Source organism: Lagopus muta, chromosome 7 (genome assembly GCF_023343835.1).
Source record: "Lagopus muta isolate bLagMut1 chromosome 7, bLagMut1 primary, whole genome shotgun sequence".
Classification (NCBI taxonomy): domain Eukaryota; kingdom Metazoa; phylum Chordata; class Aves; order Galliformes; family Phasianidae; genus Lagopus; species Lagopus muta.
In genome coordinates, this window is record NC_064439.1 from 9,177,574 (window position 1) to 9,200,916 (window position 23,343).

The following is a 23,343-nucleotide window of genomic DNA, read 5'->3' on the forward strand; positions in this document are numbered from 1 at the left end:
AAGATTTATGATTAGAATCATGGAATCACTTAGGTTTGAAATGACCCTTAAGATCATCAACTGCATCAAACTGACCTACAAAGTGCCATCAACGAACAGTGCCCCTCTGTGCTACGTCTATAAGTCTCAAATACTGCAGGGATTAGGACTCCACTGCTACCCTGGGCAGCCTGTTCCAATAGGGTAATGCATCAGGATTATTAAGACCAGAGTTATTCCTACTGTATTATCCCTGTCACTGGCTATGATAGACAGCTTGGTAAGGATCGTGTGTAAGCTGGTGTTCAAGGAGAGATCTCCTGAAATCCTACTACTGGGATTTATGCAAAGATGCCCTGCCACTGAAGTTCTGTTATAGTGGGGATGCCACTACATCAGTTTCTACCTCTCCCTCTTCATCTGCTGTTTTTCATTCTACAGGGAAAGGGTTGTCCTTTCCTACACTTGCACGGATCTCTCAGCAACAACAGAATCTGATATTTTCTTAATTACTAAATAAAACTCGAGATATGGATTTCTCAGTATTTAAAATTGCAGGAGTGACCACACTAAGTTAGACCAAAAATGTACATATTTTAACACTGCCTGCACTTAATGGGTACAGGAGAAAAAGAACAGCCAGAGATGCAAGTCACAACGCTTTCGCACAGTGTCCACGTGAAGATCTCTCCCAGTCTCCATTCTGGGAGATTTAGATTGGAAGCTGAAGGATCTTGAGCTCTTCTGGGGACATCAAGTGATGACTTGATGGGGTCTCATGGTGTGCTGCATCTATTCATGCCTCTAAGCAGATGAGCGATGTGTTTTACTGCATCTCATATGTAGAGGCACACAGTTTAAGCTGTCTTTGTATACTGAAGCTTGGGCATTTCTTACCTCATCAGAAAAATCTACCTTTTATAAGCTAAAGATGAAGTTATAATGCATTGCCCTTTATTTTGCCAGGAAGATGAAAACTTTTTAATGAAGGTATAGCTGCAGATTTCATTGCTATGCTTTATCAAGGGGAGCTTGAATTCAATATTTAATTCCCAAGTATAACAGCTATGCATTCCCTTGAGATGAGAAAAGGCTGAAGCAACAAAGCAGTTCTACACTGGTGCTGTGGTTGTTTCCTTAACCGTATCCTGCAGTACAATGCGATGGTATCCAAGAAATCTGACAATTATGCTCTGCTTTGACTATCTACAAATCCAACAAAAATAACTCCCTCACCTTGAAGAATTTGCCTTGCCAAACATGCAACACCAAGAAAATTCTATTTCTGGAGCCAACAGGAAATTTCCCTTCTAATTTTCCTAGGCACCAGAGTTGTTGGCAGCATGTTCACTCAGAATTAGCTACATCGGTTTATTTTTCTCTTCAGAAAAAAATTAAAGTTCTCAAAGTATATGAATTTATGTCATATAATCTGAAAACTAGCCATTTCAGCTTGATGTAACATTTTAAATCAAAATCCAAATTAATTTAAATGAATTCATTCTTAAATCTAAACATGGAAATAAATGTTCAAATTGTTAGGACTTGGTAATGCATGAGACAGAAGGATAGACAAGAGAAATTTCTACTCTAACACCACATTTACAGTATAAGGAAATTCTAAAAATAAGAGCCAGTAAAGTTCTGAAAACAAAGCTTCATTTTCCAAAACACTGAACACTCCAGGTCTCACCTGAGTCAAATTACAGATTACAAATTACTTTGAGTGCTCATTAGTTTTTAACAAACAAATCACAGTTGCATATACTTAATTCTGAGCCTCAAATCTAAAGGGTTCAAAACTGAAATGTATTTTTGAAAATCCATTTTTAAGAGCCTTGATAAAAAATTAAAATAAAGTTTTCAGCAGAGTAAAGGAATTTTTGAGACTTCTAGTTCAGCCATGGCCCCAAGACTACTCTTACTACCTCTAAGTCATGATCTGCTTTAGTATATGCTAATGTCTTCTGTTGTTGGTTGTTGCTTAGACCTATCCTTCTCAACTGATTGTATTTTTCAAAGCAATTCAGTAAGATTTAATCTTAAATGACACACAGAGACTGCCTTAATAATTAATATGCCGAGTAAAGGAGGTAAACAAAATCACCTTTTAAATTAAGAAACCAGATCCTTTCTATTAGAGCATGAGCATAATTTAAAACATTGGTCTTAATAACTCAGGCTTTATTAGGGAAAGAGCAGTGGCTTAGCATAGCTAATGCTGAATTGATATTACAGAAAAGTATGAGAATCTTAGGTTAGTGTATAATGTACTTCAGTTGCTTTCTAGCTGAACTATCAGCATTTAAATCATGAAATTACATTCCTATTCATGAGCCACACTCTTATGAATTTTAAGATGCATATTATAATTATTTTTAGAAATTAAGGGATAATGTTTATTCTCGATGGATTTATTTATTTATTTATTTTTGCTATTATTGAAATAGTGTATTTTTAAACATTATCTACCTAACTGCAGGAAGCAGGGCAAATACCACTGCCTGAGTCAGTAATCAAACCCTGCTCTTTCCATTAGCAGGGTGAGTGGAAACAGAAGCTGTGCTGGATGCGGTGTACACTGAGGTGCCCCATCATTAAGTGGTCAGGAAGTCTCACTGGCAAGACTGCAGACAGCTTTATTTCACTTTTTCTCAATTATAATTTAAAGTTTTCATTTTGATCTTCTCTGTTCACAGACCATGTCTTGAAGCTCCTCTGCACAACCTGGAGCTGCCTGGCACACCTTCAAGGCAGCAACAAGGAGAAGTCTGTCTCCTGCTTGCTCTGTAGACCAAAATTCAATCTTAGCTTACACTGTGTAGCTTTGTTGTAAGCCAATAACTTACACTGTGTTACATTCATGTAACTGAGAATAGAGAGATCTTGTCTTTGGCTAGGTGGTTTGTCAGTTTTGCACTGTTTTCTTGCACTTTGATGGTGAAAATGTAGTATTTAAATACATACTGTAAAGCAAAGATGAAAACAGATGTCTAAAAGCTGGTATATAGGATCCACTGTCATGTCTTCATAAATTATGAATGCAAATTTATCACAACAACCATTTACTGATAGAAGTTTCCTGATTTCCTGGTGTGTTTTAAGACTTCAGGTGTTGATTCACTTTTCCTTTAGTGAAATTAAACCATTGTTAAAGTATGGATAGATTTTTACATACTCTTTTCCACATTGGACATATGTATTGGGTGTATTCAGTAACACAAAGGAATGAAACTGTCATTAAGAAGAAATGCCACATGATGAAAAATGTACTGTGAAGTGCAAAATAATTATGTATTGACTTAAGGCTAGTATGAAATGCCTTATCATAAGATCCATAAGCCCATGAGAAATGAACTCCCAACTTGGATGCAAAATCCCTCATTTTCATGTCAAGTGGAATATAATTTCAGATCAAGCCCAAAGTTTACTCCTTTGGGTTTAAGAGAAATAAGGAAAGACAAAACAAAACAAATACAGCTCTACAATAATAGATATCTCCTGTAGGAATTTTTCACTTGGTAAGTTAATGGCATGTTCTAGGGCTGTCTTCAGAATCATTGTCACCTGTGCTAAGGCTGTACTGCTTCACTTGTGTAAGATTTTCATTAAACATGCTGACAGAAATTGTTAGGAATTTAACACTAGGATAGAGACAGATTTAGTGATGTCACAGATAATTCAACTTGAGATGAATCCTTTCACAGAGAACACGATTTTTTTTTCACATGCTTGCCATTGAATGAGAGGTGGACATTGGAGGCAGATGCTGTTCACACCTGCCACACTAGCATTGTGTTAGAGTTCATAATACAGACTTCAGATAAACCACTCATTATTTACCTGTAAATTTATTTAGGATGGCTTGTTTTTTGGAGGAATTCTGACATGAAGGCTCTGCTATCAAAATTAACCACTCAGGCTGGTAAAACAGGTGACTGAAAGAGGGAATAGGACAAAGAAGAACAGTTTTAAACAAAAAGAGGAGAGATTCAGATTAGATAATGGGAAATTTTTCACTGAGAGGATAGTAAGGCCCTGGCACAGGCTGCCCAGAGGGCTTTGGTGCCCCATCCCTGGAGGCTGGATGGGGCCCTGGGCAGCCTGAGCTGATGGGCAGCAGCACTGCCCACAGCAGATGTTGGAACTTGATGATCTTTGAGGTCCCTTCCAACCCAAGCCATTCTATGAGTCTATGAAATGAAAACTGTTACCCAAAGCCAGTAGATGTGGAGGCTCCCAGTTCAAAGCTTTTGTTGACTCTGAAATATGGCAATAAAACAAGAAGCAAACATGCAGCAAAATACTGTTCTGGGAGCTAAAAACACTTAATAAAGTCATTGTATAATATATATTGCAATAATATGCTCATATCAATTTGAAAAATAATATGACCAGTGCCAAAAGAGCCATACATACGAAGTTGTCACTGGAATAACAAGGCAGTGCTTCTCCAGTGTATAAGCCAGGGTTGTGTGCACTCCCCTGAGAATGTCAAGAAAGCTCCATTCAAAATGTCATTAGTAACTCCAAATCTGCCTGTTAGGATCTGAAAATCATTTATTATGAAGGAATAAAAAATGATATTTGAACATAGGAATGAGGGACAGGAGTCTTTGGTCCCAATTTTCCAATTTTGATCTCATTTCTATAGGCTTAATTTAGCAAATAACTTCCCATGAATTCACACTGCTTGAAAACTGCTGTTGGTGAGACCAACAAGAAAGCAAAGCACTTCCCTGTACTTTCAGGCAGAGCTCACATCCAATACAGTCAGTTAGAAAGCTAATGAGGCAGGGCTGTAGAAACAGTGCCTTTCACTGGGCCGATCAACCCCTTTACAAATGAACATGGCTGTTTCCTAAAAGAGACCTAAGCATGCCAAAATAGTACTTAAGTCAATTTCTGGCTACATTCCTCCTCAAAACACAAAGGAAGAAATGAATGATTTTGAGTTGCCATGCAGCAAAGTCAGCCCCTGTCATGGTGTAGCATCATTTTGTGGTCTGGGGTTGTTTAATAATGACAGAACAAATTCTGCTGCAATCCGATAGAAAAACTGTGAGAGAAAACATCCTGTACCTGTGCACTGATAGCCACATTTTAGAGAATGAAGCATAAATGGATTACATGGCAATATCCACCTGTTCTGTACCTGCAGTTTATATTTAATATTATATGCTAAAATATCTCAGAAGTCACACAAATCACTACAACAATCTACTCCATCCTCTGTGATCTCTATTTAGAAACCACAGCAGCTGTCTTTTAAAGAGTCTTCCCAACAGTAACAAAATCTGACCCTACTAATGAGAGCAAATCTTAAAATGACTAGATAGCAGTCAGTGACAATTACTGTTCTAATTACCAAAATTGAACCCTGGCACCCATAAAGAACTTCACATTTTACTAAACTAAAAATGTATTCTTCTTTAACTAATGTATAAGTGCCAACAGAAGCAGGTCCTATGTGATGCTGAGGCAGATGTAGGGCATGGTGTACGAATTACAGTAGGAGCATAAAATGTGTATCAACTTTTAATATATCTTTAAGTTCACCGTGGAAAAATAATTATTTTGTACACTTATCACCTCATCAATTTACATCATCCTTAATGCCACTGCTGCCTTCCAATGGGGTCAGCTCTGCTGAGTGCTATAGTGGTGAGCAAGGCTGTGCTTTTTCTTTTGGCAGACTTGCCCAGTGGTATTCTTGTCTTGGAGTTATGCCAGAAAAGTGAACCCAAGGGAGTGGGTGATGAGAGAAAGTTTCTCATTTCCCTCACCTTTTCCTTCTACACAGACACAGACAGATATAGTAGACTTCCTACTATCTGTGCTCTATCTCAGATCCTAATAATCCTATTGAATTTGTGTGGTACTCAATTCAAAACAATTCTTCTGCTGATTTAATTGTATTTCAAATCACATCTATTGTAGGCACACAGTGCTGTGCTCTTCCAGAGCTGCTGGTGGGCACAGGGGAATGAGCTTTGGTAGCAACAGTGTCCAGAATGATTCCAGTCAATTCTGAAAGTTTCACTGGGGCCAAATATGACTGCAGCTCATCTGAAGCCCCTGGCAATTGTTAGAGGGAAAATAGCTGAAGGGAACTTTGAGTTTGTTTGTCAAAGCTGTCTTTCACCAGCCAGTCCACAAAGTAGGAGGAGAATCATAAAAATGATGGGTATTACTCACCTGTGTGTGAATACAGGACCACCACCACCTCAGCCAGTTAGGGATGGAAAGGATGCTTTATGTGATCATTGTTGATCATCACCCCAAAGACACCTTGGCAGATATTTTTATTGCAGGGCCTTTGATGTATAGCTTTGAGTACAGTCTTTGAGCAGGCGAAGAAAGGAAAGAGAACTCAATATTATTTATCATGTGCCAGATGACAGCAATGCCAAGGTCAGGATTGCTGTCCTGGGAACACTTAAAGATCAGAAGCAGTCAGCAAAAAATTAAGAGCACAGAAAATCAGTCCTCAGAAAAGGCATAAGGCCAATATGCACAAGTAAGTTAGGATTAGGAGCATGTGAAGATAGATGATGTTTTCTTACAGGTTAAGATCGCTCTATTTCTTCTACCTTCAGAGATCAGTACTTTTTTCCTAACACTGAACGAGTTGCCTACTCAGAAAATAAAATTGCTTGACACAGTGTTGGCAGCTGCCCTCTTTGAGCAGGAGATGGGATGAGACTCCAGCTCCCTTCAGCCAACATTTGCATGATTCTGTGGTTGATTCTCTAGATTCTTTCTGGAGAGCCAAAAAGCTGTGAAACACAACAGCACTGTGAGAAAATTTGACCATACTTCTCAGGAACATCCTTGCACGCAGCCAAGGAAGGGCATTATAGTCATGGTTTTTTGATATGCAGGAAAGCTGAAGCAGAGCTTATTGGGAGCTTCCAGAGATGCTCTGGACCCTCTGGTGAGTGATGGGAGGCCCACAGGTGTGCCAAGTGCTGCACATCTGATGGATATCTGGTTCATCGGGCAGTACAAATGTCTGCTTTTCCTGCCAGGCTAGGGAATGAACTCCTCCAAATTTCAGAAAGCCTTCATGCAGAAGAGAGAGTATTTGTCAGGTATTAGGTAAAAACGTTGTAGTCAGAGCTAAAGGATCTTTGCAAACAGAATGGTGAGTCTCGACACTGCTAAATCTGAGAGGTCTCTCTTCTCGCCTGGACCTCGTACGACATGGGAGATATGGACAGTCATTTATGCAATTCCCAGTTAAAATTTAAAATATTAACAAAGCTGCAGAAAATTATACTGATATCTTTGTGAAACTTCATTATTTTCTCCTGGTAATGCATTTAACTTATAGCAATCACCTGGAAGACATAAAATATGACAGGAAAGGGGAGTGGGGGAAAGGAAATAATGCTACCTGCTTGCTGGAGAGATAAGCAATAGTCATGATCTGACTTGATATTCACTTCTGCATGAGAAGGGGTTTGCAGAAGAAATCAAATGCTATCTCAGAATCATAGAATGGTTTGGGTTGGAAGGTATCTTTATGATCATCTAGTTCCAAGCCCCCTGCTATAGACAGGGACACCTCCCTGTCAACCAGGTTGCTCACAGCCCCATCCAGCCTGGCCGTAAATGCTTCCAGGGAGGGGGCATTCACAACCTCTGTGGGCAACCTGTTCAGTATCTCACAACCCTCACAGTAAAAAAATTTCTTCCTAAAATCTAGTCTAAATCTAACCTCTTCCAGTTGAAAACCTTTTGCCCTCATCCTGTCACTACACTCCCTTATGAAAAGTCCCTCCCCAGCTTCCCTGTAAGACCCCTTCAGGTACTGGAAAGCTGCTAAAAGGTTTCCTCAGAGCTTTCTCTTCTTCAGGCTGAGGAGCCCCAGCTCTCAGCCTGTCCTCATCGGGGAGATGCTTGGATATAATTATACAAACTGTAACCTGGGAAGTCATGGGCTAGTAACTAATCACTATACTTCAGCTAATGGCAGCAAACAGTTGCTAGGTGACTTCCAACAAGATGTATGCACTGGCCTGGAAATTACAACAGAGAAGTGGTTCCCTTTTCCACTGCCAGCACAAAACCAGCCCTCAGTCAAAGTGATCACACAGAAGTCTCTGTTTTGACTCTGTTTTGATTTTATAGGAGAAAAATGCCGACTATATTGTGTTTAGACAGACAAAATCTACACACTTGTTGATAAAACCCAAACAAATGCAGTCACTGAAATACATTTGTTGCTTTCTCAATGGATTCACTTACTCCATATGTCATAATGCTGCACAATGGAATCCTGAGATCTCTGGCTGATTTATTTTTATACACTTCCTAAGATGTGAAGCATCAGGAAGGTCTGGAACATAGTTTGAAAATTAATAAGGAATAGATATATACTGGCATAAATGAGTAGAATTGTTTTTTCACAATTTTTAATATATTTTTTTTACTCTCTTTCACACTACTGCAGTTACAAGTTTGAAAAAAACTCGTATTCAATTCTATTTGAGCAACATTTTCCCTGATTTTGCTTTACTAGGTTAATGTGAAATAAAAAGCCAAATCAGTTAACAGTTTTTGAGGAAATATAGCCTCACCTGTTCTGAATTAAAATAAATGAATAAATATAACAATAGAAAACCAAACCAAGACAAAAGGGAAGAAAAAATGTCTCCATTATGAAGAATTACATGGAAACAACTCACAGAAAATGATATTTGATTTTTTTTTTACCCCAGCGTCTCCACAAACTATTTCACCAAATAGACTTGCTTGGTCTTCTGTAACGAATTCTAATGTTATTCCTTGCCCTGGAAAATGAGGCTGTCTCCAGAAAACTCTAAAACGAATTCAGAGATATTCAAACCTATTTCTCTGCTCTAAATTTATGATTTTTACAATGTGTGTAAGTTGTCTCCCTCTTCTGGCCGATCCAGACAGCCTACAGGATCTACAACTTCCCATTCAAACGTTTGAGGTTACGGGTTTGGTGTGAGCAGAACCCAGTCCTGGGCTTCTCTATGTCTGTGAGTTTATATAGAGACAGCAGTATCTACCAACGGATACAGACTGACGACTGTATGTATGAAAGAAAGAACAAAACAAGAGATGACAACATTATCATATTTTTCTTGTGAGTTAGCTTTGAGGTTAGGGGACACACCAGGGGTTTCTACGCTACCTGAATAGAAACATAGTTGTTCTCATACACTACAAGTGACACAACTGTTCTTGTAACCTAGTCACACATTTCCTTTGCTGCTATCAGCCAGGGCTCTTCCCATGCCATACATTGCTCTCAGCTTGATGCAACAAACTGCCCAACAACTATATTGAGAAACAGCTTGTTTTGTTTTTCCAATTTGTAAAACAAAGGCATACTGCAAGCTGTGCTGACTGGGATGTCATACATCTTTAACAAAAAGTAAAAAGGAAAAGAAAAGAAGGAAGCATCCTCTAGTTACAGCAGACGCCTTCTGCTTTTTTTGCAAAGTGCCCTGTCACAGCATGGCTACCCTCGAGCCATTCTTCAATACCAGCTAAAAAAGAAAGATATCCTTATTGTCTTTGTGTTTCATAAGTTATTATTTGGCAATTTGTTGCCTGTAAAGAGAGGGCTTCAGGTTACTAGAAGTGGAATCAGCTATGAATCTGATGTAGACTATCAAGTTGTGCCAGGAAGGTTCAAGCTAGATGTTAGGAAAAACTTCTCTAAAAGAGTGGTTGAACACTGAAACAGGCTGCCCAGGGAGGTAGTTGAGTCATCACCCCTGGAGGGTCAGAAACGTGTAGATGTAGTACTTAGTGATGTGGTTTAGCGGGCAGTGTTGGTGGTAGGTGGATGGTTGGACTAGATGTTCTTAAAGGTCTTTTCCAACCCTAAAGATTCTATGATTATATGAATATTCACCACATGAAATTCTATGATTCTATATTCACTACCTGAGCCAGAGAGTCTCACAGGGTTGCCCTTCAAGGTAGGTTAAGGGTAACAAGATCCTGGACCATCAGGATCCAACCTGGTCCAGAATAACATGGTGCAGCCTTAAGTCAGTCTTCATCTTCCCTCACATTCAAAGTCTCACCAGGGAAATACATTCCACAGTGGGGCCCTTTCAACCATTTGAAGGAATCACCTCAACCAAGTCTCGGGAACAGAGTAGTAATGGCCTCTTATGGCCTTTCAGAAATGTAGAAAGACTAGGAGATCTGCTGGGCTTTGATTATCTGACTGCTCCAGCTCAGAGTGCTCACATACTGCATTGCAAAAACAGTGTCCATGCTTACATTGTCAAGGATAGCCTCAAATGGCTGATGATCACACTTGGAAATACTCGGGACTCATCAAACTAATGTGGAGAAAGATGAACACGATTTGTACAATTCAAATCTTCAACCAACACTACACATCACAGGCAAATTCTGATATCCCAACTTTAACTTGTTATTTGTATGACAGAATCATTCTGACACCTCAGATCTACTGGAGATTCAACCTACTAAATCTTAGCTTTTAAACTAAATCCCACTTAAGTATGCAACTCAAGCCTTTGGCTTTCCCTGTAATCAGTAGTGGGAAACAGAAGGCAATTCCAATCATAGCTGGACTTTGCTGATTACAAAGCTCAGTTGACTACACTCCAATCATAGATGATTCAGTTAAATGTCTGTACAACTAAGCTGGGGAGATAAGGGTAGCCACTAATAGACTTTTCTAATCAATGGGCTCACATCTTACTGGAAAAAGTGTTGGAATCTGCGAGCCTCTCTTGGCTCATATTTACGCTGTTTTCAATGCTCTGGAAAAAGTCAGAGCTATTCTTGTGAACTTGAGAGACTGGAAACTGGGTACCTGCGACTGCATGTCCTCCAATGCCCTGTGAAACAGATATGGAGAGCAGTTTCTGCAAATGAACAGAATTGTACTGAAGAAATAACTTGAATTTATCATTCACCTTCTCTCAGGAAAACAACCCAGCAAAACTCTAAGTATTTATTACTTATCCATCAAGTCTTTAGCATGAGGGGAGCCAGTTTGGCAGTTCCCTGGAGCTACACACAGTAGTAATTAATAGTAATTAATAATAAAGATATGGACATTGGGCAAGCAACATGGAAGAGACCTTACTCAGAAAACCTTACAGCCTGAATGAATTGAGCAGGACAGCAAAACTACTACATTGCAAATAACTGATGTATCACATCCCCTGAGCCAAGAAAACCATAGCTGATACAATTTTTTTCTAAGTCTGCTCTCCTGATGTGTGGTCTGATGGCATATTCCTAAGACTATGTTTTATTTTAATTCAAGGCTAGGTGCCAATACAATACAGCACTGTGCTACTGTATACATAAAAGTGTCTGCCTTCCTCCATTTTCTGGAGGTTATTCACATTACCAATCAGTGAGAAAATTTGTCTGAGCAAATCTGGGAGACCCCAGGATAAAGCAGAAATTTAATTGCTTGAAATGTATCAAGTTGCCATATTTTGTTTATTTCCTGAGATTCAATTACGAAAATTGCCAGTCTGCAGCTCCAAATTGCATGACAACTGTTGAACTTACAGTCTCGCAAGGATAATCACCCCAGAGCACAACACACACACCACTCCACTCCCATAAATTAATATAATCTGCCAGTAATTGAAAAAGGCAGAATAGACTCCACACCTCCTTCATTCACTGACAAGAACAGCAGTGTATTGTCTCCTGACTGGGATCTTTTTCCACTTCCATTGTTATAGGGTTTTTTCCAGACACACTGGGCACAAATAGCTTCACTTCACAAAATGTCTCCATGCCCTCACCAGTCTGTTCATCCTTGTCAAATCAGAATTTCACACATTGTTTTCCACACATTCCCTAATCTTAGCAAAAGTTTCACTTCCCCAGCCCATTGCCATAGGCTATTGGTCTGGCAGAAAACAAAGCTCAAAAAAAACAACAAAAAAAATCAAAAGAAAATGAAAAAAAAAATACAACCAAAGACAGAGAAAAGACAGCAGCCACAGCTACTACTCTTCTATTTTCTCTTGTCTCAGCTAACAAAATATGCTTAATAGCCACATTCTGTAATTGGACAACCAGAGAAACATTTAGTTGTATCTTGTCATGCTCTAAGAATATTACCTGTTCCTGAAATACTCTATATCAGCCCACTGATGTTTCCAAAGGTCACTATGGCAATATACCAATGAACATTTTGCTGTCTACTGGATTCTAAACAGCAAGTACAATATGGCATTAATCAATGTGGATGTTACTGACCAATGAGTTCATGAACTACACTCGAATATCCCCTGACTACTGAAAAGAAATACCAATATATATTAAAGACATATATTAACAGTTCAAAACTTCACACATTAATACATTTCTTTTTTCCTGTTTTTGTTCTTTTTTTCTTTCTTTCTTTTTTTTTGTTTTGTTTGGTATCCTCTTTAGATGTTATCCAGTTATCCAACAGACTTCTGTCATTTTTTGTTTTCTTCTCAGAATCACAGAATAACAGCATGGTTAATGTTGGAAGAGACTACTGCAGGTCATCTGGCCCAACCACACTGCTCAAGCTGGGACACTTGGTATCAGCAAAGAAATTGAGAATGTTTAGAAAAGATTTGAAATTATTTTGCAATAAGAGACAAATATGTTTAAAAATGTAATGAAATCCTGCCAATTTGTTTTTTAACAAAGATTTTGGCTTCCATAGTCAAAGAACCCTCCGGTTTAAAGAAGAATGATTTTCCTTTTAGCATTCAAATTTGCATACCAATACACTTTGCATATAATTTACATACCATACTGCACTGCAGCCACTTTGTCTCTTATTGTAAAATCAAAGATCAGCTCCTAGCATTTCACAGCTAGGATTATTAAAACATTTTGTTAAGTCAAGTATGAAGATAAGCTTTCTTCCTGATGCTCCTGGAATTGCATACTAATGGCCAGGGAAGGTAAGTGTCTGGTTCAGGCACTGGTTTGGGCTTTGGTATTTCTCACAGACTTGTTTTTAAGTTTGGGCAATTTTCACTTCATATCTTTATAACTCAGATAATTATTTCTAAAACAAGAAAAGTGACAATGTTTATTCCCTTTCTTTTCTAGACTTTTTGAGCGATTACGTGTGATCACTCAAAGGCAGGGCTTTCCTGTCAGTGTGAGAACACACCCAGTATGCTCCTAATCCTGCCTAGAAAGCATTACCATAATGGCCCTCTAAACCAAAGCAACTCAGATTTTTTTTTTCTTCAATTAAATGAATTGTGCAGAGAAATATCAGTTTGGTACAGAATGAAATCTGTATGCATGGTATTTTTGTGGGGAAAATCAGAGCATCCATCTTTAAACTGTCTGTGCTACTTCAACAGTCAGTATGAAGCAGCATAGAAAAGGGATCTGTATCCCAAGCTGAGGGCTGTGGAGCACTTGATGTCTCTCCTTTGATTGTGGAGGTCTGTATTCACTACTAAGTACCTTAAGTAGCTACAATAGGTTGTAGAGGTTACTGGTGTGATACTCAGTGCTGTATATATTGCTCACAAGTAGTACTGCATTGCTTTTCTTCAGATGCTACATTGAGATGTATTGTTGCTTAGTATTTTTCTAACCAATACAACACAATCATCGTCTCTACTGGAGACAAACTGCAATAGAAGCTACTATAATGGATTAGATCTTTTACCCTGAATATTCATCTACTGTACCCAAAGTTACTTGTTGCATATGAAGCATTCCCAGTTCTCTCCATAATTAAGCATATATTTTTTTTGCATTAACATTAGTAGCAATGCCTGTAAGAAAGTGAAGCAAATAAAGAACTTGAATCAAGTAGTACTGCCCCATCGTAATGCAGACTGTCTGCACTAGAAGACAACAGTAGCTTAACAGAGCCAATTTAATGTCTTGGGGAAAGGCAAAGAGAAGGCAAAGAGAAGAAAAGATAGCTCTGGTTTGAGCACCACTCTGGTCAAATGGGTTACAAAAGGGAATTTAAATACTCTCAAACCCATGTCTTGCTAATGCATGTAGCAAGAAATAATCAGGGTGTCTTTCTTTCAGGATTTCTCATGAAATACTGAACTACCTTATAGTACCCAGCTCCTGTGTGCAAGATACCTGTTTGCTGCCAAAAAACTATCAGCTATATATGCCACATGTATTTCTTTTTTTTTTTCTTTTCTTTAAGCTTGGCAAAGGAGTTGAGTAGGAAGATAAAGTCTCTGAAAAACATCTTGGACAAAGATGCCAGCACAGATTGTACAGTAAAAGATATCAGGTCTGCCAATACATGCAAACCAATCTCTACAGGCTGTTTATACTTACCTATCAATGATTTATTGCACAATTACTGGAATACCAAAATAGTACATCTTCTTATTTCTATTTGGTGTAGATAAAAGGATGCAACATCCCCAACAAGTAATATCTATATTTTCTGTTCTCCTTCCCTGGTCAGCAAGCATATCCTTTCTTTCAGAGCAGTCCCTGCTTATCTTTCCTTTCTGCTTTCTCCTGCTTCAGGCAATACAACTGAATGCCATTGATATGACTGCTGTCCAGGTCGAAATCTAAAAAAAACCCCATATCTTATGTAGCACAAAGTCTCCAGGAGTTAAATAAACTTACTGACAGCATTTGGAGTTTTAAAAGGACAGCGTCATCCCTTACCTGTGCGTACAGAGTGAATGATCATTAGTTAGAAGATACTGCCAGTGTCCAGCAGCACCCACAATTCTGCTCAGTAGACCTAAGAAGATAAAACACCCTCCTACTAAAGGATGTGCTCAGATAGGTGTAGTTATTTGGAAGATCAGGACATTAATGATATATTTCCTTTAAAAGCTAGGTCATAAAAATCCCTGAAAATTCAAGGAAGGACAACAGACTATGTACAACTACTGAGTTTCCTTGTTCAGACCGCTGGAAAACACCATCTGTACTTGTAGAATAACAGTAAAAATAGAAAGAAGTATGTCAAGAAAAACACTGCTGTTTGAAGGCAATGCTGGAGGAGAATGTTTTAGTCCTAGTGTAGACAAAAACTATAGTATCAAGAAATACGTTGTAATGAACATTTTAACGACAAGTATTTTAAATGAATATATTAGCTGACATAGAGAGCACTCGACTTTCTCTTTCGACTTTTGGGGTAAACTGTAAAACATCTTATTCATGTGAAACCTTTTTTACTGTAAGGAGCCTATTTTGTTCTCCACCTGTTAATTGCTGGACTCTCCCATTCAGCACAGAACACTCAAAATAGACAGAAGGGTGAGCTCTTCAGGTGGTGCATATGAACGCACAGATACATAGATATGCACACAAAACCCTACAGCAACACACCACACTTATCTTCTTCCCATTTTTAGATCATACATATTTCATTAAGCTCCATGCAGAGCATCTTCTGATTTATGGTAATTGTCAACAAAAGCAAAAAAATGCCCACAGTTTTAACCCTGCAGTAGTGGGGATTTAACTGGGATAAAATTAAAATGTTTAAGGGGGAAAAACCAATCCAACACCCTAAGCCGCTGGGAGGTTGACCCTTGAGATGTTGTCAATTTTTTATTTTATTTTATCGTGTTTGTTGTCTGTAAAAGCAGACGCCAGCAGCAACATCTGACGTGCCGGACACCTCCAGTATTATCCCAGCATGCTCATGGCCTGGAGGACTTGGAGTGAGACTAATTTCCATATCAAACCCAATTTAGATGAAACATCTTGGTTTAAAAAAAAAAAAGAAAAAAAAAAGCCAGCGCATCAATAGCCCCTTGATTAGATTTTCATCTCCTGAGCAGACAAATATGAATATTTATTACCATGAATGCAGATTTCCCTCTTTCCATTGCTCTGATCTTGAATATTACCCATTGCTAATTTTTATGAAAATTTGGGCAACATAATGTTTTCACATAAACTGACAGTTCTTGAGATAATCCCGTTATTGTTTGGTGGGAAATGACAGTTTCCGCTTATTCATGTGTTAACAAGGGATTAAATATTGTTTTTCATCACCATAATCTAAAATAGACTGCAAATTAAAATTTGAACATTGTGCATTAGTGGAGCTTTGAGGACCAGGATTTGTTTGCATTCACTGAGTAAAGATCTGTAAATTAACAGATAAACAATGAAGTGAAATTAGGATCATAAAAACAGCACTGATGTTCGTAAAATGAAGCCATTGCTCTACCTGCAAAAAGGTAAAGAGCTGGAGGGAGAAATGGTTCACAGAATGACATCCTTTTGCTGAGCGAAGTTCACTCTGCTGCCAGCCGCAGTGACCCTCAGGCATTAATGGACCAGGTCATTTTTCCACAGCACAGAATCACGTCCCTTTTCCTTGTCACAGGTTCTGATTCTCAAGCACTTGATATCTGCTGCTCACATTGAAAAAATGGTTCTATCACAGATCTATTCATCGTGCTAAAAGCAGTCATGCTGACCCAGAAGTTGTTTTATTCTATGCCAAAATGCCGTGCTCACACCCTATCAGTCCGGGTCTTGGTGTGCAGTACATAGGCACACACAGTTTCTTACTGATGTGGGCATTTTGCTGGAAATGCAGTAGAGAGCAATAAAGGGTCAGTTATCTCCTCAATGCCTGTGCCTAACATCTAGCAATGCCAAGAAGAGATTGTGCCATAGAGAAAAAGAAAAGACCTGTGATGTTCTGCAGCTCACGAGCCATTACATTGCTTAATGTTTCTACAGAAGCTCTGGGTTACAAATTCAGTGAATTTGCAACACTAAGAAAAAAAACCACAACAATTCTATCTGCCAATGATATCTGCCAAAATGCAAAAAAGCCAAAACTTATGCTTGTTCAAAGCAATACAAACATCTGCCTAACTAAATCTTTAAGCTATTTTATCTGAAAAAAAATGAAAAATAGAAACAGAATCTCGTTTTTACAGAAGTAATACAATAGTATGCCTTATACTTACATTCATACTTACACCTCTTAAAAAATATTCTGATTACAGTTTATGTCATATGTGCATTGCGTAAACCTTTGCATTTTGAAGGATGCTGAAGTGATGCGTGCACAGCAACACTACAGCAACACTGCCTCTAAGGGCAGAAACGTAGTGACAGACTCAAGGTAAAAGAGGAATGAGAAGAACAAATGGGAATGTGCTACCGAGCTTCAGTCTTCATAGAAAGGATATTGCTTCTTAAGTTTTACAGCCTGATATTAAGAGAAAACACCATAAATGGCACTGTGATTCTAGAGTCTAGAAAAAAACTCTGTGCCAATAACTGCAATTTGAACTTTAATTCTGATGAAAACATGATTTAATCCTTGAAGCTTGCTTAGACTTTGGACTTGGAGGGGGACTTTTGCTGCCTTCTAGGACTGCCTGCCCTCTAGGACTGCCCACTCTCTAGAATTGCTGGAGAGATGGTTAGGGAATGGGATCCACCACCTCTTCCATTTACCAATTACAAAATCTCTGTTTGAGATTGCTCAAAGTCCACATGTTCCTGTCCTGATCTAGCGCCAGGCTCGAGAGGTGGCAGAATCTCTCTTCCCAAAATACCTGATCAGCTCTATCACCTAAACCTCAGACAGCCAAGCAGAAATTCACCTTCACGTGCAGCTCCGCCAGCCATCCCATCACAACAATGATTTTTTTTTTCCCTTTGAGTCACAAAGAACCAGCTGCTGGTAGGGGGAGGATGCTGGATTTCATGAATCGGTAAGATATCTACTACAAACAAGCACGGCTTTCTATGTAAAGATCTTACATCTTTTCTTTATGAATGCAAATCATCAAATGCAGGACATCAAATCATAGGTTAGATAATAACATTGATGTTTAAACAGAGTTACTCTGCAGTTTGCTCATGTATTCAGTGCTAGCATCTAAATCTCTTTTCTGTAATGGTTTTTAAGGAACACTGCTTTAAAAACAGTGGTGTGATGGCCTAAAAACTAGACAAACCCTTAAAACAAACACCCTATTTTTAAAAGGAAACTGTTAAAAGAAACAAAAAGAAATGACATTGGTAGGATGCATAAGTTCCTGAAGCCACAAGGCAAACAGGATCTTGTTTCATTTTACATGATACTGAATAAAAACTGAATTGCTGCAGTTGCCATAGCAACTGTCACATCACTTGGCACTCCTGCTCCTTTAAATCACATAGTGCTACTGTAAAGGAATTCATGAACCAACATGACACTTGAATACTTGTGCTTTTTACAGTACTTCAGGAGGAAAACATAAATCAATATGCACTGAGAGTTGTCTCTGAAAATCGGGTTTGTTATATTTTTCTTAGCATTATAATCTCCTCATTTTCTTGTCGTGTTCTTTGCAAATTTGCAAAGAAGGTGGAGGGCGTTGTCACAATCAGAGCACAAGGAAAGAAATTACTACTGACACCTGATTTCCAAACTGACGCTGTGACCTGTCACTCAGATGTCAAAATACCTTTGCTATGCAATATTCAAACCAAATACAAGGGATAAACATTGGAATTTTGCCCCTCCACAGCCAGAGTCGGTGCGATACGTGACAGCAGACAGTCTCAGTGGCATACAGGCATTTCAACTTACTAGTAGATCAGAAGGGAAGTCTGACTATATACGTAAAGCTAAGCACATGATAAATGTTTGGAGAGTTAGAGCCATGATTTATACTGTTTGTGAGTGTTCTGCATACATTATGAAGTAACAGAAGGTATATAACAAAATAATGACTATCTATATATACATTTGATGCATATTTATATGTGATGCTTTTTTTGTTTTGTTTTGTTTTTATTTTGCTGCTTATTAATACTCCGAATGCAATTTGTTTGAAAAGCAGCCCTCTAGTGGGCTATGTACCATAATGAATAGTTAATAAATAGCATTAACATTATCTCTAAATATTAGTTAAAATGCATTTTGCAAAAACATACAAGATCTTATATAAATGAATCATAGATCTCCATCATTCTCTTTGGAGAAATTTAATGTTCTGTTTAGCTTTATTCCTTAAAGCCCCTGAAGCATTATTTTTAAATGCTGCTTTATAGAACTATATTGAACTTCTGATTAGTATCACTTTACTATACATGTATATTCACTAAACTGCAATAGTAATATTATTCACTGTCAGTAACACTCCATAAAAGCTGCATATTATTAACATTCTATTTAATACATAATCTATGACTTTTTAAGGGTGACAGAGAATCTATAACTGGGGAGGGGTGAAGAATAAAATAACTCTTCCTGTGTATTCACCAAGAATATTTCTAAGATAGTGCGACTTACAGTTTTTCATTTAATTATAATTTTTTCCTTTTGTCTATAGAGCCTTAAGGTTACATTCCATAAAGCAAAGTTTTCATGTGCAGAGTGCATTCAGTGTAAGACGAATCTTATGTAAGATCAACGTAATTTTAGATCTATCAAAATATCTATAAGTGAAAATGTTCTGAAACATCAAAACATCTCTATTTTAGAACATCTGTAGAGATAGTCTTCATTTCTACATATATTTTGGGCTACTTCCACTTGGTTTAGAAAAATATTCTAATTCCTACATCAGTCATAATACGAGAAATATGACTTGTATTCTACAAAGACATTTTTATTTCCAATGATGAGTGTATTTTGTGTTCATTTAAAATAATGTATTACATCATGGGTCCTGTTCTACTGGTTCAAGACAGAGACAGTGCCATCTCCTTAGTTTATTTTAGGCCTTAATGCAAATAATTCATTATTCAAATGACAGACTCCTAGCCCAGTAAACTGATTTCAATTATTACACTTTCTTGAGCAATGGAACCCCTGACTTGTTATTTTGAAATTGTCTTGAAAAAGCCAAAAGAGGTCTTAAGTAGTTATTAGCCCATGTACTTGAACCATTACTAGAAATTTTCTTGAACTGGAACTGGCCTTGAACAGAAAGTTTGGTCACAGTCAAACTCAGAGTGGCATCAAACTGAAAAATACTTATCTTTTGTGATAATTAAAGTGCCTAAAGAAAGTGAAGTAATTACATTCCTGAAGGATTTAGAAGTAATTCCAGCTTACCCCCTGAAGTGACATCAGCAAAGGACTGGGAATCCCAACCTTGATGAATCCCGAGCTCAGTAGGAATCGAGCAGAGCTGTGCTCTGGTAAAGAAGTTCTTCATCCACGTGACCATGGACTGAATGATCTCCCTGAGATCTTGTGGGTATTTTCAACCATTTTCAACTTTTTAAATTTTAAATGATTTTAAATGATTCTATGATTCAATGATTCTAATTTGGGAGATAGGAGAATGGCGTTACAGGTCCTGTGGTTAATTTCTTTTTACCAGTACCATGCCTCTTATGGTGATGCATACACATGCATTCTACATTTACATTCACAGTCTTACATGCACTAACTATAGGAGGTGCTTGAACACCTGAAGGTGAACTTAGGGTTGCAGAGATTTACTCTGTGTGGGAAAGATCTAAAGAAAATACTTTAAAATCAGCTTCATCTTACCTGAATAAGCAGGAAAGTGTGAGAAGCTCATAATGAATTCATGAAGCATAGACATCACACATGACAATGACTCAAACGTTGCAAGGCTACCATGTAGAAGTTTCAGAGTTGCTACAGGTGTTGGTAAATTCCAAATAGATAATAAATGTCTCAGCAAATACAATGTCAGAGTTAGTTAGTACTAGCTAACATGCATACTTCTGCAGTACTTCTTCATCAGGGCTGTTTTTCTCTACAGCAGTTATTCCTGATTTTCTGGTGTAACAGCCATCATACAAATGAGTTGGGTGACAAAATAATTAGCTCTTTAAGAGTGATACACAGTATATCAAATTTCAGTCTAACTCTTCGGATCCCTAGAACACTAAATATTCTACCAGCAAGTGTTAGATGCTGAAGCAGACTTACTGCACAAACAGCAGTGAGTCTGTTGTTCCACAATGACCTAAAAGCTCTGCTTACCTACACTAATTTCCAACCAATGCTCTGCTCTATATCATAGAATCACACAGTAGATGAGGTTGAAAGGGACCTCTGGGTCTATTCTCTGCTCAAGCAAGGCGATGTAGAACAGGTTGCCCAGGACCACATCCAGATGGCTTTTGAAGATCTCCAAGGAGGAAGAAATATATAGAAATATATATATCACTCAAACCTTATAATAGAATGCACAGAGTTTTTAAGCCAACATTTTGACATGTGAACAGCTTTTCCTACAGATAAGGGACTCATTTTTAATTCTGCTGAAGAAGAGCCAGAACCTACTCTAAATTGACACGATGCAGCTAACTTCAGCTGCATTAAAAAGACTCACTGAAGCTATGTAAATCTTGTGTATGATGATCACAGAATCACAGAATATTTAAGGCCGGAAAAGACCACTAAGATCAGCTAGTCCAGCCATACCCCCCATCCCCACCATGCCCACTAACCATGTCCCTTGGTGCCACATCTGCACAGTTCTTGAACACCTCCAGGGACTGTGACTGTAGTGTTGTTGCTTATGAAATGCTTTTCTTTAAAGAGAGGGGAGGAGGGGGGAGAGACAGAGGAGCTCTGAGAGGCATTTCTTTTCTGCACAGAAGTGAAAGTTTCCTTCCACCAAACCCAATGCCCAGTGTCTGCACATTTCTCACTGTGGCACAAATCCTGTTAATCATAGACCAAGGCCTAAAACAGACTCCATTGTCCAGAGGAATCCAGAGGAACACATGAACTTTAGCTGAGCTTTAGAACTGTTCCTGCATTTGTTTACACAGCTGTTCCATTTGCCACCAGGATCACAACTATTTTTCTCTGAGTTATTTCAGATATGAAACGCTATATAAAATCAATTCCTTTTATTTTACAGTCCCGCAAGTGAAGGTTTTATATCCATTAATTTTGTCATGAATCTGACCTACTTGCAAACAAAAAGGCCATTTCTCATTCTGAAACCAAAGTTTATTCTAAGTACTTTTGAGCATCATGATCCATAGGGTGAATCAAGAACGAACAGCAGAAGCAGATTAACAAAGTTAGGTTTAACCGAAAACAAGCTAAATTTCATACTCTGTCAACAAAGAAACAACTTGGTTATTGCATCCCATTATTTTTCATGTAGGTGAGACTGCAGAATTGTACTAATTATGTACACAATCATGGCTGAAAAGTCTAACAAACAGGAATATACAGAGCTGGGAGAATTCATAACAAAAGAAATAAGTAAGCAGCTAAATAAATGTTCATCCAGCACCTGAATGTTCCAATCCACTGGGATATTTCACTGCTTATCACCATATCTCAAATGTAACCTGGAATATATTAGGCCTCAAATATCTTCTTCCCTTTGGTTAATTCATTTTCACTTTTTTGGCCCTATCAAAATACGTATTTGGCAGAGTGTACAACACAAGCTTCTGTGAAAGTCTTTGTTAAGCCACATAGTATCACCATTCATTTTTCATTATGATAGCCCAAATATACAAGAGATGAGGTCTACAGTCAAGAGTGATGACTTTTATTAACCCACGCTCAAGAATCAGATGAGATCTCAAGCAGAAGAACTTGTCCATTTGTCCTAGTTCTATTAGCTGGCCTTAAAAACATATAGGAACTCCTTGAGGCTATGGCTCCACTACATACTTAGACTACTGTAGTTACAGCAACCTTATTATTACAACATGGACCAAGGGTGTATTTGGCAGGGGACAATGTCTTGTATTTCAAACATCCAGAAGTACTTTCTTTGTCCACATGTAAGATAACAATTTATTTAACAGTAAGCGCTTGAAGAGAAGTAGGCTGAACGGAAACTGGTGATTTTGCTTTTCCAGCTGACCTTGAAGCCAGCTGGAATTCATTCACTTATTGGAACTGGGTAAAATACATGGAGATATTCCATTGGCATGCAGATTACTGTTGAATTCTGAGTAAAAACTTGTCCTGCATGTGGCTGCCACAGTGTATGCCAGTCCTGCTTCTCCTGTTATTTTCAAGAAAAGAAGTCCTGGGGATAGCACAAACACAAGCCTTCCTCTGGCCTGAAGTCAGGACGCAGCCTGAGGTGCACATTCCTCCTGCAGGGTACCCCTCACAGCTTTTGAGTTTACACATCCCTGAAAATCTCAACTAATTAAATCCGAGTCAGTGAAGGAGAGATGCTGGCTTTCACTTTCTGATGTTGTTACCTATGTTTTTATCAAATATCAAATTCCTGCAGCTTTGACCCCGAGAATCTCACCGAGCACCACTGCTGATACCTCTTCAGGACCAGAACTTGTAATAATGTGAATAAAGTTATGCAAAGAACCTCAAAAATCATGGCAAGGTAAGTTTTTAGGCATGAGCTGATAAAACCCAGAAATGTTATAAAAACGAAAATCAGTATTAAAAAAAAAATAATTAAAATT

At 38.2% G+C, this 23,343-nt stretch overlaps 1 protein-coding gene across 6 annotated transcripts in view; it reads right to left on the bottom strand.

Annotated features, from left to right (window-relative positions):
- The window catches only part of PTPRN2 (protein tyrosine phosphatase receptor type N2), a 617,090-nt gene that overhangs the window by 202,699 nt on the left and 391,048 nt on the right, over nucleotides 1-23,343 (bottom strand). The gene's annotated exons all lie outside the window — the stretch shown is intronic.